This window comes from Alligator sinensis, unplaced genomic scaffold, assembly GCF_000455745.1.
Source record: "Alligator sinensis unplaced genomic scaffold, ASM45574v1 scaffold243_1, whole genome shotgun sequence".
Taxonomy (NCBI): Eukaryota; Metazoa; Chordata; order Crocodylia; family Alligatoridae; genus Alligator; species Alligator sinensis.
In genome coordinates, this window is record NW_005841841.1 from 2,301,681 (window position 1) to 2,307,680 (window position 6,000).

General features: G+C 39.7%; 1 protein-coding gene across 3 annotated transcripts in view; it reads right to left on the reverse strand.

The window, feature by feature from the left end:
- Nucleotides 1-5,735, reverse strand: part of USP9X (ubiquitin specific peptidase 9 X-linked) — a 149,238-nt gene extending 143,503 nt beyond the window's left edge. Inside the window, exon 1 of one of the 3 annotated variants that reach the window (XM_025205045.1) lies at nt 5,664-5,735. The gene's annotated coding sequence lies outside the window, so the exon portion shown is untranslated. The remainder of the gene's footprint in view (nt 1-5,663) is intronic. The other 2 variants (XM_006015646.3, XM_025205048.1) reach the window with 2 other exon arrangements.
- Between the last annotated feature and the right edge of the window lie 265 nt (nt 5,736-6,000).

Below are 6,000 nucleotides of genomic sequence, written 5' to 3' on the forward strand. Positions count from 1 at the left end.
AGAGGACAAGGGGGCCACCTGAGGACCCCGCCCCGCAACCACTATTTTCCCTGTTGTAGCAGTGGGAGGAAGATGAATTCAAGATAACACCGTGATAGATTCTGCACCTGAAAAATCACAAATTAATAAAATTTTCCATATACAGAATCTAATTGCTGGGAGGTTGTCTTATATTCAGGGTCATCTTGTATTTGACTAATATAGTAAACAAGGCTGTCGCAGTGTGCAAGAGCTTGAAAAAGACATCGTGAGGGATACCAGTAATGACTGTGGGCTTATGCCTCAAACTCCAGAAAGAATGCTTGAGAATTAGTAGAGTACATGCTAATTCAATGCCGCTTCCAAAAACTGACAGAAGCTTTTGTCCCTACCTGTTTTTTTTTAGCCTACAGAAAAAGCACAAAGAATAAAAAGATTATTAGCCACCTTAAAATCCTACCAGGTCAAGTTCTCACAGCCTCTGCCATGATCCAAGAACATGCTATTATGTTATGCTGTTGATTATCTTTTTATTCACTCATCCAGTTCCATGCTCTCCCTGTACAACATCCACTCACTTCTGTCACTGTCAGAAACAGGATACTAGTCTAGATGGACCACTGGTTTGACTTAGTATGGCACTGCTTACACAGAGCTGTTTGTAGCTGAGCCCAGAGGCCACCTGCATGAGGGCATCCCCAAACTCTGCACATCTGAGGATGACAAGCTTGAACAGCCACTATTCTTGGCAGAGCTGACCTCTGCTACTGAAAGCCTGTCCACAAACTACAGGGAAGGTGTACGCCTTGACAGATTACCAAATTCTACAACACTTTCTGGCTCCTCTTCAGCCTGGACCTCCTGCACAACTTCCAGGACAGCCTCAAAAATGGGACCCTATTAGTCATCTGCCAGACAGCAGTCCTTACACTGCTGCCCCCAAGAAAGGGGAACTTGGTGACATTAAGAACTGGCAATCAGTTCTGCAACCATGTAGCAACATGGAGGCAGCACCTAATGGCAGCAACAGCAGAACAAGCCAGCCAGGGATAGTGCACCATAAACAAGCTATCCATCACCAAGGGAACTGGCAGCCTCCAGGGGTGATTACTGCATAGAATCCTGGCCATAGGCCACTTAGACCTGGCAGCCTGCTTTTTCTGCAAGGAGGTGGTAGAGAAGACTGCTGTCCTCAGTGCCCTCGATATACTGGACTTGGACTTCGCCAAGACTGCGCATGTTTCTTTTCTTCCGTACCAAGCAGCCAAAGGGAACGTGATGTGCTTGACCAATTTCCTGCTTGGCCAAGCCAAGATGGTGACACTGAAAAGCTTCACAAACCATCTTACAGGAGGTGGCTTCAGTGATGCTCTCCAATTCTGCTATAGATGTGGAGAAGCTCCGCAACCCCCCTCCAACCTAACGTCATCTTTAGTGCACTCTCATCCCCTCAAGCTGAGCAGGGAACAGAACCTGCATCTCCCACTTTCAGGTTAAGTGCTCTGACCACTACACTATTCTATTAAAGATGAGCTCCACCACCAGCTGTGTTTTAACAGTCAGCTGTCTGTCCCCAAAGGGGTGACTTAGGCAGCCAGACCTAAGAGAGGTTGGGGCTCTAAATTCTAATTTCACATAGGCCTCGTACCATGTAGTCCCTCAGCAGTGGCCAGAGCCCTAGAGGGGACCTCCGCAGGATTTGTAATGCCTCTCTCATTCTGTCTGTTCTTTCTGCAGTGTCTGCTGATCTCCCAGCCCTCCCTGTTCTGTTCCTATAGCACTGCCAAATATAACCCTTTCCATCATTACTGACCACTTGAACCAGTAGCAAAGGGAAAGTACAGATGGCTTGAGTGCTCTGGAGACAGGCAGAGAACAGGTATGTACCCACAGCAGGGTTCAGCATCTGGGTCATGAAGCCATGCCATGTGGCCCATGGGGCTTGTAGAGGGACCAAGAATTTTGGGGTAGAGCTTGCCATTGAGATTCAGAGCAGAGTACTGGTGGCGATGTGTATTGGCATCAAGGCAAGCAACAGCTGCATTAACCCCCATGCCCACCACTCACCCCATGGACTGGATCCAACTCAGGGGTTGTAGGGTGATTGAGACCCCTGTCCAGTTCCATGAACATTATACATTAATACAGCATGTGACAAGGTGTCACATTTATTTGACAAATATTGTTATTAACTATACTACATTTCCCTGATCTTTCATAACAGCAGTATTTTTAAGAATGCCATCATAATTCAGCCATGCCATATTATATAATGGGGAAGGGGTGGACAACCTGTAGCACAAGTGCAGCAGCAGGGCAGCCTGTGTGTGTGTGGCATGCAGCTGCTCAGGGAAGGGACAGGCAGCAAAGATCAGCCAGGGTGGACAGAATAGGAAGGGGATTGAAGCGTCACTCAGGGAAGGTGTAGAGCTAATTTGTGGCGCACATACCAAAAAAGGTTGGTTCCCACTGTTGTGTACTACTTGTTAAGTCATGCTCAGCACTATGTTCTTCCAACAACTCTTTTAGAACAAATTTAAAAAGCTCTCCCAACTGCAGTCTTACAAATCAATAGTTTTTTTGTTCGGTTTTTGATCAATCTACAAAAAGGTCTGGTGGTTTGGAAAAGAACCTTAAAGACTGTCCATTAATGATTTACCAAGCTCCTTGCCCAATATCTTTTTTGAAAGCTTATTATCCAGAGTTGGTCCTTGAGCTGCTGTAAATATCTGACCTTTCCATTTACTTTACAGTGCCCTGCTCCTTGCTTGTTGCTATAAGAAAAATTCTGACTTTATAAAAGCAAATATAACCCTTTTCCTATGTTGAAATGGACAGAGAAGGAACTTTAAATAGTCACATCTCCCAAATAGAATACTCCCTAGCTTCTGTGAAAGATCCAGCAGTTTCTTTTATTATTTGCATATTTCAAGTATATTGGAATGTAATAAGGGGATCCTCAATATTTGTGGGATTTTCTGGAATTTATATACTTATACTTCTTTATAACTACAAAACAATTCCAGTTTATGCATTTTAAGAGGACTTTGTCTTTTACTGTTCTTTACCAGCCCAACTAGGCAGACTTTTTTTTTATCATATCTCTTTCCTAGCAAAAATATATATATTAACTGTAACCTTGAATCAATATACCTTAGCACAATGCCCATCTTCCTACTGTTGATTACCCAGATAAACTATTGAATTCCATTCATTTTCTCTGACTCGTTCCATAGCCAATCTGAATTTCCAGAGGGGAAGTGGAATGGGGGAACTCCTGGATAATTTCTGAACTGTGAATTAAAGTCTTACCAGTCATAGCAATGTCTATATGAACCTGCAGAAAGCATGAAGTGAAACCTGAACCACTTAGGTTCTGCAGGGATCTCATGGAAAATTTAAATTAACTTTTGCGTTGCATGTTGTTGCTGAGGTATTTGATCTTAGATTCTATTTATTAAATAATGTTTAAAGGACTGTCAAAGTTTTTCCAAGCCTGTATATAGGGGCTCCAATACAATAACAAATCTGAAGTTACCATTCATTGCAACAGCATACTGACTGATGTCCAAGATAATTCAAATGAATTATTCCATTGTTAATCAAAGCATACAGTATATGTATTATGAAGAAAGCCATAAAGTACAAGTTGAGTTGCACTCTAGACAGCACCTTATTTTGGTAGCCAAGTGGACAGATTATGGTTTGTAGACTTTCAGAAAAGTGTAATTTTAAATTTTTTCTTCTTGGAACCTGTAGTTAATAGGATATACCATTAGTATTACAAATTTATTCCACAGACAGCTCCCTAGAGATCAGGAACATCATTTCACTGTCTCTGCTCAGACGCTATAAAACTGATTTTTTAATCTACCTTCTGATTATTGGAAAGAAATATAATTTTGCTATCTTTCCTTTCCTTTGCCTTCTTACCATCTCAGAAGCATTAGGCGATGCTTATATTCTGCAAAACCTTGATTTACCTGAATTACATGGTAAGATCCTAATTTTCTTGCGCGGGTGCGGGAACCAAGGGAATTTTGAATTTTTAGATGCAAGGGACCCAAATCTTTTTTCAGACAGAAGATTTAAGGTAACTCAAATTTAATTAATCTAGGAACAAATATATCTATTTCAATGTAGATCTTTCTCTGCTACATGCACAAAGTATAACTTTCCCACAAAAAAGTTCAGAGCGTATGATTTTCCAATACTGTAAGCTTCTAAAGAATTTTTGTCCAAGATTCTCAAAGTGATTTTATCAACAATAAATAGAGCCTTAAAATCTCACTATATTATTGGTAACAATTACACCACTTCACAGATTACATTCCAAAAACCAAAAAAAAAAAAAAAAAAACCAAAACAAAACCCATACTGAGAAGCTAAATCTAATATAACTCAAGAAGTCTGTGCCAGATTGGAAATAAATGCCATATCATCCTCTGTGCTTTCTTCATAAAAGAACAAACCCTGTGGTATAACCACAAGAACGTGTTTCTGTATTTGAAGAATTCTAGCTAAAAAAATAAACAAATGTCATCAAGTAACATATACACTGAGAACCCAGACTATTCTAACAAGTGTTAAAAACCCTTTTTAAAGCTGTTTTCAGCTGCCAAATGCCTGAGAAACACATTCACGTAATGTTGTGAGAGAGAGTTCTCTTATGTTCAGATCTCTCGAAGATTTAGTTTCTAAACTTAAGTTTAGAGACTTAGTTCTACTGAAGAAAGTTGCAAGGAAATTTTGCCAAGAATTTTTAAACAGAAGTTATAAAATCAGTTTATCAAGAGTATCTTATACTAGTCATGCCTTTTCACATCTTAAGAGTACAGTAAGTATGACAAAAAATGTCTAAGTTCTAGAGTTAAATATATTAGCATGCCTTCTGTGCAAAACTGATCTGGAAAAACTGCACTCTTAACATCCTGACAAAAACACTTACTCATTCTGAAGTACGAGCAAAGCACTTTATCCCTAAAAACACATACAGAAAAAGAGCAAACAAAGAATTTGACCCTGTACCCCCCATCTCTTCTCAAAGTGCCTTCTCATCTAGACATACTTTTCCAAACACTTAACATTCACCTAATTCAGTTACGTTCTCCATACACCCCTACATCCCCTTAGCTGGGCACAAGGGAGGGATTCACTACAAGAAGTCTATGCAATTAGACACCAGTGACTCCTGGAGATATGGAACAGTGTCTGCTACTAAATGCTGATATAGTGCTAAAAGTAAGAGGTATTCACTGATTTTTAGGTGTTAGCCATTAACACTATGAAATCTAGCCACTTTTCATTCTATTAAAATGTTATATAAAACATGCCTCAGCAGCAGCAGATGAAAGCAAAAATGGCATATTTCAACATGCCCTATTTTTTTAGAAAATGAAATAATTTTTTTCCCATTTATCAAAGCCAAATCCATCACTGAATAACTTAGATTTCAATACAAATGATTTAAACCAGCCCCCCCCCCCCCCCCCCCAAATTAGTAACTTCAGGAAACTTGGTTATATACATTTTCAAGATCTATGACAATTATATTTAAATATAACAGCAAGGTATGAAATCATTCACAGTAAAAACAATGAACGATTTATCTATCAGTAACAGCAATTCTTTCAAGGGGCCTCTCCATATGCACACTCAAGAACATGAGATTAGTGTGTGTGTACCTCAAACAGTCTTGAAAACTGCATCAGCTGGGGACATACGCTTCTTCCCCAAACCCCAAAGGGCTCCAAGTCTAAAAAAAAAAAAAAGAGAGGCGGTCCCTAAATGCCCTTAAATTCCTAGCATTTATTTAGAAATTCCTAAGACACTAAAACCAGGAAGAATGGCAAAGACTGACTGTAGAAAAACTCGTCTAAAATAATTCTAGTTACTGGTAAGTATCTTATAATTTTTTTAAAAAATTACTCAGATATTGGAGAAAAATTACTCCACTTACAGGAGTTTAATGAGCAGTGCAGCACTGAAAACTTGAACTAAGAATACTTGGTAAACAAGAGC